Source organism: Aphelocoma coerulescens (genome assembly GCF_041296385.1).
Source record: "Aphelocoma coerulescens isolate FSJ_1873_10779 chromosome Z unlocalized genomic scaffold, UR_Acoe_1.0 ChrZ, whole genome shotgun sequence".
Classification (NCBI taxonomy): domain Eukaryota; kingdom Metazoa; phylum Chordata; class Aves; order Passeriformes; family Corvidae; genus Aphelocoma; species Aphelocoma coerulescens.
This window is the reverse complement of record NW_027184085.1, coordinates 31,897,827-31,911,238: the sequence shown is the minus strand read 5'-3', so window position 1 is coordinate 31,911,238 and position 13,412 is coordinate 31,897,827.

Sequence of the window (13,412 nt, the reverse complement as noted above, 5' to 3'; positions counted from 1 at the left end):
TAGCTTCAGCGCAATAGAAAAATTTTTTTCACCTTTTTTCTGGTATTGCTGTGCTGTGCTTTCCTCAGTAGGTGGCAAACTTCACAAGCTGTAGCTGGATGTGGGGTTTTTTTGCAGGCCTTTAACTTCAGATACGATAACGTGCTGGGAAAGCTTTGCTTGGACCTCATCCAAATAATGTTTGTGTTCTTTCACTTGCCAAAAAGGAGCCATTATTGCTCCTAATTCAAACATTTTCTTTTCTGAACTGATCTGTGAAAAAGCCTATAGCTGCTGCAATGGAGTATTCCCTTTCTGTGTGTACTGCTCTTTGAGATTACTGAATAAGCAGCTGGAAAAATGCCCCCTTTTTTGCTATTTAAAAAGCAAAACAATGTATCCATGAAACACAGGCCTGGTTTGTTGATACCATAGATCAAGCACTAGTTAAAATAAGAAAAAAGTGCTGCTATTTTTTTTTTTTAATAATAAGTATCCTCTGGTGCTACCATTTGTTTGGTATCATTATTAAGTGTGAGGGAGCACATGGCATTCCTCATACTACAGAAACACGGATGATCTTCAAGAAACTTAAGAGGTCCCTCCAGCATATAATGAAAAGGACTCCTGTGTTTCAGGAACCATGGAATCCAATTCAAGCAGTGACACGGTGTAAGTAGGGAGGTGAAACAGAGATCAGGATCTGCCTTGGGATGGACCAGTGACATTTCTGCTAACCACCCGTGGGCTTTGCAGAGGAACCTATCTCAGGAGCATTTGGAAGGAAAAAAAAGTGGATATCTGATGCACAGGAACACTAAGAAGAGAGCTGAAAGCACAAGGGGCTGTGGCCTGGCTCTTTCCAAAAACCCTGGAAATACTTGTTATCGCATTCACAGTATAAGACACTGTGCATGTAATGTGCTTATTTTTGTGTGGATATTTTTTCTGTTGTGTTTCTTTACTAGGAAGGGAGAGTGAAGAAAACTAGGGAAAGAAACAAGAAGCAATAGAGAGATTTTAACAGAATATTTAAAAAGAACCAGAGAGGTTCATTCCCTGGGATGACTGCTTGGTTGAAACTGTTGTTGCAGCTGTTTGGCTTGTTTTTAACGACACTGAATTTAGACAGAGAACAAAGGCCCTCTATTCCACTGCAAGCAAGTCCTGTGTGGGAATGTTTCTGGGTCTGTGAAAAAGAGATTGCTTCCTCATTAGCAAGAATGAAGTGTGTTGAGGGGGGAAGACTGAAACCAATCAGATTGGAATGGAACTGTGGTCTGAACTGGAATTTGCTCTTCTGAGTGGTAATGATGACGAGCCATGCATCCACTGGCAGATCATTTCATTACTCTGTGCCTGTTTATTTGCATTTCCAGCCATGAGATCCTGAAACAATAATGGGAGTTGTTTTAAAATCTAACATCTGCAGCATCCATTTAAACTGAGGAGAACATATTGGCTTTCTGTGGGAGAACTCTGTTAATCCTTTTCTCATCCTTGGATCAAGTCTTTACTCTCCTTTTCAGCCCTCGCCTACCCCCTCCTTCTCCCCCGCCGTGTATTTCTGGATGCTTTAACCAGCATGCTCAGTAGATCTATTAACATAATCACCTGGTGTGATCATATTCACAATGCAATACCCTGTTTTCTATCTCCTTGTTTGTGCTCTCTCTACACCCTGCATATTCCCCATATAACCTTTTGATCTTGTCTGAATTTGTGTTCGTCTTAATTGTGTTATCTCCCAAGGTTTAAGGTAAGATTTCCTCTCCATTTTCTGGCCCTATTGTTTCCTCCTCTTTTTACCCATGGACTTTCTGCATGCAACCAACTCCTCATTTTTCATCTATGCTCTCAGATTAGGATGTGGCAGTTATATTTCCTGGGGGAAAACTGGTCCCTAGAAAAGCAAAGCAAAACAGCAGGAGCTCATAGCCTTCCTGAGAAGGCACAGAGATCCTTACACTAGCTCTGTTGGGGCTAAAATGGGAGACTAAGATGCATCGCAGTAAGGAGTAGACAGTACTAAGTGAAACAGAAGTGCAGCATACTGCTGCGAGGAAAATGTTCCTCTCCTAGTCAATAAGAGAGGCTCAAAACACAGAAATGGGGAAAGGTTTTGCAGTCATGGTCCTTAAGGTCTACCTCTGACTGTTGGTATAAGAAGAATGAGTGTCATGGGTTAGCAAGCATAGTCCTGGAAGTGATGTCCTTGCAAAGGGGTGCTTACAGCTTCCTCTGGGACCTGATAGAACCTATCAGCTGGCCAGTTTGAATATGGACAATTCTTTAAGCCCCTTAACATTGTGACCGCCTCTGTGATCCACACTTAAGAATAATGAACCCTGAGGCAGAGTCTCTCTCTTGTTTCCGGTGCTGGGACAGATGGATGCGGGCCCCGTGTGGGGGCCAGTGGGCCCGGCCCAGGCCCTGCTCGGGCCAGGCTGGGCTGGGCCACGGCCATCCTGGAGCTGATGGGCCTGTTCCAGCCGTGGAACCCCCCCCCGCCCCCCCAACCCTGCTGTGGGCAGCCAGAGCGGCTTGGCTCTCCCCCCCTCTCCACTTTGATAAGCCACATTCCAGCTGCAAGGCCGAGGTGAGATTAACTCTTTTATTGCTGTGAAGAGCTGAAAACCTGAGGGAAGAGAGAGAGGAGATGCTTAAAGCTGAAATTCTGTTGTGAAGCTGTGATATATCAGAGTATCCCATTGTAATTTCATGAAGATACGGGAGGTAGAGTGTTCAGTTCAACTTGTTAGCAAAAGCACCTGCGCTGAGATAGGCAGATGCTGATGCAGCTGTAATTTCATGAGAAGTTTGGACAGGGAGAGATGGAAGCGATGAGGACTTTGGCTCCAAATGGGAAAGGAGAAAACCTCAGTTCCTAGAGATGCTCCCAGAGATTGTCCTAAAGATGAACATGAGGAAGACCCTTTGCTCCCAGGGAAGGAGAAGGGCCTCTGTTTTTAGAGATGAAATGCTCCCAGAGACGGGTGAAGAGAACTTTTTTTTCGGAACGGCTCAACCTTAAAATTGTACCCCAAAAACCTTCAAGAGTGGACCCTCGAAAGCAGTTGCGGGAAAAACTGCAAGTCGGGGGAAGGGACTTGCATGCGAGCAGGGAGACTCCTCTTCCTAAATGGACTGAACAATATTTTGAAGTGGGCGGCTGTCTCGTTGTGATAATGTGTTCATAGCATGAGCAAGAGAGAGTCTTCTTTCTAAATGGACTGAACAAGGTTATTATGGAAGTGATAAACAGACTGAACATCTTAAGGGATGTCTTTTTACATTGTCAGTGGGAGAAGGGAGGAAGGTGGGGGGAGGAGAAGAGCTCTGAAGGTGTGGTATGATTTTTTTTTTTCTTCTTCTTTTAGGTCTTTTAATAAACTTCTTTATATTCTTTCAAGATTGGTGCCTGCATTGCATTTCTCCTAATTCTTATCTCACAGAAGATAAACAGTAATGAGTATTTTGGACCAAACCACTACACTAAATTGGTGTTTCCGCCCGGTTACAAACCCAACCCGCTACAATGAGAAAGCTTGAACTTTATAACTCAACACCTCGGGAGAAAGTGGAAAGCAGAGATGCCTGGATATCATGGTTTGACATGTCCACAAGCATCTGGGACACCAAGCCAGAAGGGAGACTGTGTCCTTTCAGGGCAATCCCTTGCAGCCAACTCTAGAAGAAGAAAGAAGGAGGGCCCTCTGGCTCTGGCTTAGCTCATGCAGTCAGTTTGTCAGGCAAGATGAAGCAGATACCTAGAGGCATGAGGAAAACGGAGATCAAAGCCAATGAGTTGCAAAAATGTTGGTGATAAATTTCAGGGAAATGTGGAAGGAGATTGAGGTACATGAGTCGAATAGAATGCTGAGAAAGATGATGGTGAGGAGGCACATCCATGGTGGAGCTCATACTGAAGAGAACCATGTCCCTTGGGAAGCCCAGCTTTGAGTGTCTTGGGAAATACAATATGACTTATAGGATGGAAGGAGACGGTGGGGACCATGGGAGCGAGATAGGCTGAACATAACTTAAAATATTTTGCTGAGGGTTTAGCTGAAGTATACTCACCTGCCCATTGATATCCAACCAAAAGTGCTTGGTTTCTTTCACTCTCTGGTCATTTCAGGTCTCTAGGTCTCTCAGAGGGCTGGGCTGAGGACTATGCTGACCAGAGGTTTACCCACGCTCAGCCACTGTTAACATGTGTGCCTACACTGAGCTGCACATGCACCAGCTGTGGGTCAGTGGTGGGAGCGAGGGGAGGTGCACAGTGCTGAGGCTCCAGCCCCAGCTCCTCATGACATAGTCCTGTGGCCACGGGAGTCATCAGCTCACCCAGACTGCACCAGTGTTGAAGTCCCGTGTTCCCTGCCATGAGAAGCCGTATCAGGCTCCAAGGGTCTAGGTATGTCTCCCCTCACGCTGACCATGATCTGCTCTACTGGCCAAGACAACCAGAGCTTCACAAGGTGCTGACTCAAGTGGGCCTGCCCATGCAAATTGTGCCTGCTGATGGAACAAATTGAAGCAATATACACTGCTCTCACAGGCAGGATCTCCTTCCTCTGCTGCTGTCCTGGTAAAACCAACATATTTATCAAAGGAAAGAAGGCTGAGAAATACTGATGGGTGTTTACTGCCATCCTGTGCAATCTGATGGGCTCTGTGCTGGAGAAAGGGAATGCTTAGCCTGGGCTCCATGGGGGTTGAAGACAGAAAATGCAGCTAGCAGCACAGTGAAGACTTTTTCTGCTGTATTGTGGTCATGTGATTTGCAGTGTGTAATGTCACACACAGTCGAATGAATGTTGACTCTGATGCAAAGAGTCTTTTATGTATGTCTCAGTGGTATCTGAGGTATTTAAGTCTTCTTTACCACTCTGTGTGTTACTGTATGAAACAGCTGAAATTCATACACTTGCATACCTGTGACTGCCTTTTACCATCTGTGGTGTTTGTTTAAATATATTTCAAAGTAATATTCCCAATTTAGATGACATTCAGAAGCCCTGATACATTTTGTTTGGCTTATCATGTTTGGTGTTATTTGTTTGTTTGTTTTTAATGGATAATCCTCATCCTTCACTTTATCTACTAGCTGTGCAGTCTCTGCAAATTCAGAGTAGCAATCAAAGAAAATTGCCAGTTTTCCTTGTGAATATAAAGTATGCCTCCTGTCCTTTGCTGTGGCATTCCTGGAATTTCAGGGTCCTGTTTCCTCTCTCACTTGGATATCTGAGCTGGCTACGTTGCTGGAATTTGAAGCATGAAAGCACAATTGCAAGTAAGTTATTGCTAGTCTGGTTGTAATTTCTCTTGTGATTTGTAGTTATTATTCATGGCTCAATTGACTGCTCTTCATCCATTAGTAATAGAGATGCATCATTCAAATAATGAAACTATTCACAAGGCACCTGGCTGGTCATTTATAAAATAGAAGGCTGGCAGGCAACATTTTAAGCTGCCTGTGGGATTTCATTATTTCATTCTCTCATGCAAAGAACAGAAAAAGTCACTTTGCAGAAAATCTGTAAAGGAATCAGGAATTGCATATAAATTCAGCAGGAATGTCATGAAGCATTCCCATGAATACCAGTAATTTCTCCACTGGGAAGAGATGTTCTAGCAACTGTTTTAATTTTTCTGGAATGGCTTTGTTCAGCACACATTCTGTAAAAGGCCTCAGTTTTCCACTGTGTTGCACTCTTTGCTGTTAACCTTTGTGCGAATTCTCTGCATCAGTCCTTATGACCTTTCCTAGGATTATTTAGATAATTTGAAAAAAATATTTCATAATTAGTAACTATTAAAATTAGTAATTGCTCAAAATATATGCAGGTTTTAATAGAAAGACCTGAGGAATAGAGTGAATGTTACATTTATAACTAGAGGTATATTAGGGGTGAAGTACATTAGTGGTCACTACTTAAAAGGCAGACTTGTACAGGCGCTTTTTTTGGGACAAAATACTAAACTAGAGTTGGTGCATTATGGTACTCATTTGATTGACCTAGCCTCACTTTCAGTTTGGGAAGTTATTCCAGGCAATAACTTCACAATCATAGTTTCACAAATTAACACTCACTGTATGAACTCTTTTTAGGAGCTTTTATCCCATGCACCTTGGTCAGATGAAATGTTTCAGTGTTATTCATCTTTATGATTTTGATCAGTATATTTTACTTGGAATTTGCTATAATGAAAAAACATGCACCCAGTTGCCACAATTAAAATGCGGGACAGTGGCTTTGTAAGTGTTTGACTACATATGGTTTTCTGACCTACTGCCATTGCATTGCCTCAACGCTTTCTGGGATCTGATAAGACAAAATTTATAGCCAACAAGCCTTGTATTTAGCCAGAGTTCGGCTTGTTTACCCATCAGTCTATAATTTCTTCTTGTCAGAATTCCATTTTCTATTAAGCAGTCAAGCTCAGTCATCCAGGAAGTCTGGCAATATAATTTTGCAGCTTTTACTCTCTCAGCTCCCACTGGCTGGAGGTCTTGCTTGTTAGCTAGTAAAATACTTTCTGGTCTGCAGGGTGGAGGAGGAGGAAGTCTTGTTGGCATTGTTCTTTCATTACAACCTGGAGGTGTTATTCTCTCACACATTTTCCCAATTCCAGTGTTAGGTGGGAATCACTGCCCTCTCTGTGGGAGTTCCCGCTTTGTTCACTGCATGCCTCTAGGAAGTGCTGCAGCTGCACTGTGATTTTGTTTGGATTTGTTCATCAGTTGATTAAATCCATGCTATATAGTGAGTTTTGCTCTCAAATGAGTTACTTTTACAGAAGCTGTTATTGGGCCGACCAAAATTTGTAGCATCAAGTGAAAAACATTCATTCCAAGGTCTGTCACAGATGGTTGCCTTTTTTATGGCAGATATTTCACTCTTCACTTATTACTTCAGAAGATAATGTGACAGCTGGAGTTTTCATGCAGAAATTTTCAGGAGAACAAGATTTTCAGTGGCAATTTCTTGGTTGTGTCTGAGCAAGCTCGAGATTGGCGTTTTCAAGGTATTTGCACAGTGCCTGTTATTCACGGCCTGGCCTACGATACCCATCTGTAAAAGTTCTGTAATACTTAAGGCAAAAACATTGAATCTTATAACATACATCGGGGCTGTTTGAATCTATTAAAGAAAAAATATTACCCTTAACTCATACTGACATCTATTTACCACTGAGTCTGGCTGTGTCTGCAAAACAGAGTGCAAGAGTGGTGGGGTGAGGTTGACATTCCAAGAATCTCCTCTTGCATTTGCTTCCTGCATCCTTCATGTTTAGAAACAGTTCTAGTCAAATGTCCTCAGCTCTGGCAAGTGTACATGTCCTCATAGCAGTCAAATAATAGTGAGAGACAAGAAATGGTACTCAGTTTGGCATGCAAAAGTATATCTTTCTGTAGTTCCAGTTTAGGTGTAATTTTCTCTCAGTTTGATTTTGCTTATGATTACCCTCAACTGATATTTTTTGAAACTAAATAGGACTTGGAGAATGAAGGCAAGTAGATTAACAAGAAATGGAGAAATAAATTGTTGTTTTTTTCTGATAGTGTCTTGAAAATAAACATAATCAGTTAAACACTGCCAAGAACAGTGTTTTAAATACTAGAATTGCAATTTACTTGAGTTTTTTGGTGGTGTAATTTGTTGTTGGTTCTTTTTGTCTTGTTTTGGTTTGGTTGGTTGGGTTGTTTTTTTGTTGCTGTTTTTTGGTGGGGTTTTTTGTGGTTTGTTTTTGTGTTTGGTTGGTTGTTTGTTTAATATTTTTCCTTCAGAGAGTAGAAAAGTTCCTAAGTTCTGTATTGGAAATCCACTGCAATTGGACAATATCTTTATGTGACTTTTAAGCTACATCTCCAGAGGTAAAATATCTCCATAAAAAAGAGAAGACTTACTCAGAAAAGGCACAGGCTGAAGTTCCTCCTTCTACAGAAGAGCAAACACTGACTCTAATAAATAAGGAAATGAATCCCTGTTATTAAGGTCATTATTGGGAGTTATTTTCATTCTCATTCTCATCTTAAAAGTGCATTTTCCAAAAGACTTCAAAAATATAATGAATATTCTTTGGATCTGTGAAGGGTTACCATCCTCAGCTGCACCTCCCACAGTGCCAAAAGTGGGGGCTGAGGAAAAAGGGCAGAAAACAGAGAGGCGATTATACATTTCAGCCATTTTTGTTCCTCTTCCTGCCCTCTGTTCTGTACAAACTTTCCATGGACAATTGACAACTGCAAATTCTGTCTTATATTTAGCAGCTCCCAAAGGCAGTGTGGCCATATAATTTTTCTAAACAGACAATAATTTTATGCCTGGGGATTGTTTTTAGCTAAATTCACCAGATTGGGAAGGTGTGGAAATCCACCACAGGGTAAGAATTTTTTTCTTTCTGCCAACTCTATGACTGTTGGAAGAGTTTCTCCCCAGATGGGTGTGCATGGCCCACTGCAATAACATTTTATTTCTACTAGCTGTAATTTTCAGTTTCCAGATCCAGTAAGAATTTTTGGTGTTGTTTTAGCTCTTACCAGGTAAGATACTGCTCTTGCCTCCCTGTGCCCTTCACCAAATGCAGCTGCTTGAGGTTTAATGTTTCCTTCTCTGAGATGCTTTCTCAAGAACTTTTGTAAGTGTGAAAGCTGTATGTTCCTTGTCACACAGAAGACCATTAACCAAGCCAAACCTTTTGCCAAGCACCCTGCAGCCTGTGAGGTACTGTGTCTCTGGAGATGCTTTCCTTTTTCATCTTTTCAGTATCTCCCTGCCTTTTGCAGGGATCCGGCTGTAAATTACAGCTGGTTTAACTAAGAGAATGTAACACAGCTGGAATTTCAACTACAGCTGCTCTAGGAATAAATCACATCCTAGGCTTCCGTATCAGCACAATGCCATGAATGCTGTTACTGACACAGAACAAATTGCTTTACCACTGCACCAGAGAAGTTACAGACAGGGATGCGAACCTGATATGCCCTTGTACAGTCTATGCTTGAAATATGTCATGTGTGTATGTAGATTCATGTGAAAGGGGGTGAAAAGACAACTCCCTAAGACAATTTAATGCTATAAGGTTGGGTTGATTCTGGTATTCCTAATGTTTTTTTTTAATCATAAATTTGTGCAAAAGATAATAAAATGCATCAGTTCACAGGATTTATTTTGTGGCCTTCAGAATCATTAAACATAGAATGTGGTAGGGTGCTTACTCAGGATTTTTTGTTATTAGTGAGAAGACTGTGACAACTTTTTCTTTAACAGTGATGAATGGATAGTATTTTTTATCATCCATTTTAGAAGAAAGTGGTTTGGGGTCACAATGAACTGGACAACTAAAACTGGGAACATTCCAGATGATTTCTTTAAGGAAAAGTTGAATTTCTGTACAAGCATAAACTCCATAAAGAATGTATGTAGTAGTACACAAAACACTTGAACAGGAGATCCAATGAAGACACTGATATTCTATATGAGCAAAGTAGCTTAGCAGCTTTTGATGGCAGAATTTGGCCCTTGTGCTTGCCCCTACATGGTGATCTCCTCAGGGCAGGAACATATCAGCTACTTTAAAACACATCTCAGGTATTGGTGTACCCATATTTTACAAATTTTGAAGTGTTTTCAATACATTTTCCAGTGTTAAGTAAGAAGTTTCTGTTGTATTTCTTTCCTCCTCTTTTAAGCTTTAATGGACAAAAAATTCATTCATGGAGGTAAATAGCAAATCTTTGCATGTGAATAGATTTCTCTGTTGGCATGGAAAGCAGCTGTTTCTTCTGGAATTTATATGAATCTCACTAGGACAGAAGAGCAGACAATACTTCCCTGTTCAGCTGCTTTTATGAAGGTCTGCCCTGTAAGTCAAAGACTGCTGGAGACCTCAGGAAACTTTGCATTTCTCCAGGAACTTTGCATTTCTCCAAGACCAGACTCAGATCCAAACTCCATGACTTGGACCTGTCATTTCCGGTAGCGTCTGCCACTTTCATGGAAGCAAAGTCCTAAGATCTCAAAAATAATCCTACACGCTAAAAATTCTAATGTTTCAGAAAGAAAACAGCAATGATTTTGTGTAACACCCACTAGCCATCATACCAGACTTGTGCTTAACCACAAAAGAGGTTTGGAAAGAGAGACAATTGTTCATGTAGGCTGAAGAAGTGTAAGGATCCTCTTGCTGAGCATGTCTAAGCACTGGTATGACCACACCATGTGTTGAAGTGTACTTGTAGTGGCAGCTTCTGGCAACTTTAAGGTTGTGGCTTAGTCTCTGTGTTATCTGTGGATTACTTTAAATAGACAATTGTTTACACATATAAGTGTTCTATATGTCCCAAGTTGTCTTCCATAAGTCTGTCAGACATTAATTTGTGATTATTTTATTCACTGTTGGCTTGTTCTTTCTTTCAGTACTTCATTAATATAGGATTAAAGTTCAAACTAATGCTTCCTGATGAATGTCTAGATGGGAACACAGTTTGTGGTTTATTTTCATTCCTGTTGGGCCTTATTTTAACTTTTTTTTTTCTGTATGCACAAAGCTGATGAATAAATATTGAGAGAATAAAGAAAAAGTATTATTAAGTCTTAGAGAATGTGGTATTTTTTTCAGCTCTTAAATGCTTGCCTGGGACAAAACTATTACTAATAAAATGCAATGTGTTGAAAATGATTAATGGAGCCTTTACTTGTTATGTTTTCTGGCTATCTTGGGAGCTTTAGTATCTGTCAGAAGAAACTCAGGATTTGAATTTTTTTACTCCCTCAAGACACAGTATGCTGAGTTACCCCAGAGGTCATAACACTGTTTCTTTTTCACTCTCACCAAACACATGCCTTTGCTTCTACCTCTGGAGAAAATGGTGAATAAGCAGTATGTTCACAGCAGCGGAGGAAAGTCATATGTGTTCAGTCACACTGAGAAAACTTCTAGTTTTCACTAAAACAATTAAAGCAGATTAAGGTATGGTCTATGGGACATGTGCCTGATGTTTCATGGTTATCTGTCTTTCATGGAATTGTCTGGCACACACTAAAATTATGCTTGGCTGGCTGCCTATTGTGAGAGCAGGTCTCAGTGCAGTGGTTCAACTCTAGCTGTCTCTGACTATGTTAATCACAGAGAAGTTTTAGTAGCTCAGGGTGCATAATGTGACTTTTCACAGTTTCATCTTTGGGCAAGGTAAGTCATGTAGTATGTTTAGACTTCTAAAACTTTCTAAGACTCTCTAGGAAGACAATTCCCTAGATGTGGATATTGCAAGCAGTACAATGTCCTGAGAGAGAGACCACGGTCCTAGGGACGGCTAGGTACATCCATCACACAAACCGGGCACAGTTTGAAAAAATGGGAGGACTCTTTCTTCAACAGGGATTAAAAGTTCCAGTCACAAGAAAGTGAACAATTAATAGTGTTGCTGGAAGTGAAATACAGATGTTTTTCTGCCTACATTTAGGTTTGTCCTCCTGCTTATTTTGATCAAAATTCCAGGGCTCCTATAGAAATAATGAATTGAATATGGTGACTCCTTTAACCTACTAATGATTTTGAAAAAAGAAACATAGGTATCATGCAGGCACAACACTTAAACTGGATATCTTATTAACAAGTGTTTCGGTTTTTTTTCAAGAGGATACACTGTTTTGAATTAACAGAACCACTCCTCCTATTCTATGGGAGAAGAGATCCATCCAGGGTTCAGAAACACAAAGGAGGACTACAGATATGTTTATCATGCCATACTATCATTGTGCCTCCTTATCAACCTACATTCTTCTTGCTCCAAAACAAGCATCTCCCAGTAAAGTGAATTTTTTTGTGTTTAAACACAAAATGAACTGAGTTCATGCAGTGAAATCTGACTAGTAAATATTTAACTGTTTTGAACAGGAAACAAAATATTTGATACTACAATTATTATATTATTTTGTGATGGACTGAAATATTACCTATAAAAGAGCTCTTAGATATACTTTTTTGACTTTCCTGGCTGTTAGAAAGAGCTGATCTTTTCTACTTGACCTACTTCTCTGATTTTAAGAAGAGTCTCTTTGCTTGTTTTCTTTCCTAATAAGCATCAGAAATAGTTGCTCTGCTCAGTGCTGGTTCAGGTGAAGGATCTCCTGACACAGAAGAAGGCTCACATATGTGTTGTCATCACGTGTCCTTTGACTGACAGGAAGACATTTCAAAGTGTTAGCCACTATTAAAATCAGGATAAAAAGCTGTTAACAAAAGCTTAAAGAACGCCAACCTTTGAAGTTCCCTGGTCTCTTTTTACTGTATCTTTTGCCTGGGTTTTCAATTTCTTGACTCTAGTGAGAGAAAAATTTTACCAGTTTCCTATACACCTTACAGCAATTTGAAGAGTCAAGATCTAGTGTTCTGACCAAAATAGAAATTTCTGGTCCAATAGACTTCTCTCTCTCTCATACACTTGCATCTTTGCAGTATTAGTGGAAGGATATCCAAAAATTTGAACTTGTAATTTTTTCCACATTCCCTTAAAGGTAATTGGAGTGAAAGGATGAGAGCAAAGAGAATGGGAAAATAAGGTTGTAAGCTAACAGACAAAATACTATTTGACTTTTCCTACAAAAATATTTTGGATGGGCCCCTGACCCTTGAGCTCCCTCTGCTCATGGCAAAAATTATGGGAAACACTTTTCTCATGGGGAAGGAGCAAATTTCTTCCAAAGTAAGCAAATGCTTCAGAAATGTAACCAGCAGCAGGTTATAAAGCAGCATTAGCAAAGAAATGTGTTTATTTGCTGCGAGAAATGTTATGTTTAACTTCCTAAACAAACAGTTTCTTTTGCCATTAAACTCTAAATGATGAAATAGGTGTCAACTATGTTGACTCTTGCCATTATTACTAGTTTGTTATTTTCGGGAACATTCCTGTCCAGCTGCTCCCACCTCCCACCTTTCAGAAATATGCTTTTCCTTATACTAATATCCTGTTTTAGCAAGGCTGAGAATGGCATGCTAATTAGTCATGTGGATGTAACACAGGCATCCTGATTTTAAGAATATTTCGTGTAGGTAGTGAAGAGAGATTGCTCTCATTACAGAATCAAATTATATTGGGCAAAGCCAGTATGAATAGTAACTCTGGCAATTACTTTGTTAATGAAGGGTGATGTACTTGCTCCGTATTCTGTTGTCCCTGGTATTTGGCAGTGTTCTTAGCAAGAACTGGTTTGGTTAATATGGCAGAACACAAACGTGGGGCCCCTTGAGCTGTGGATATTCAAGAAGTCATGGTGTTGGTTTCAGAGGGGAATGCTGAAATAGAGGTAGTCCCTTTAAATACATTTAAAGACTTTTCTTATATGCAATTTACTTCTGTTTACATGAGATGTTATCTAGAGGATGCTAAGAATTTAAACATCATTCTTCATTTGTGCTTA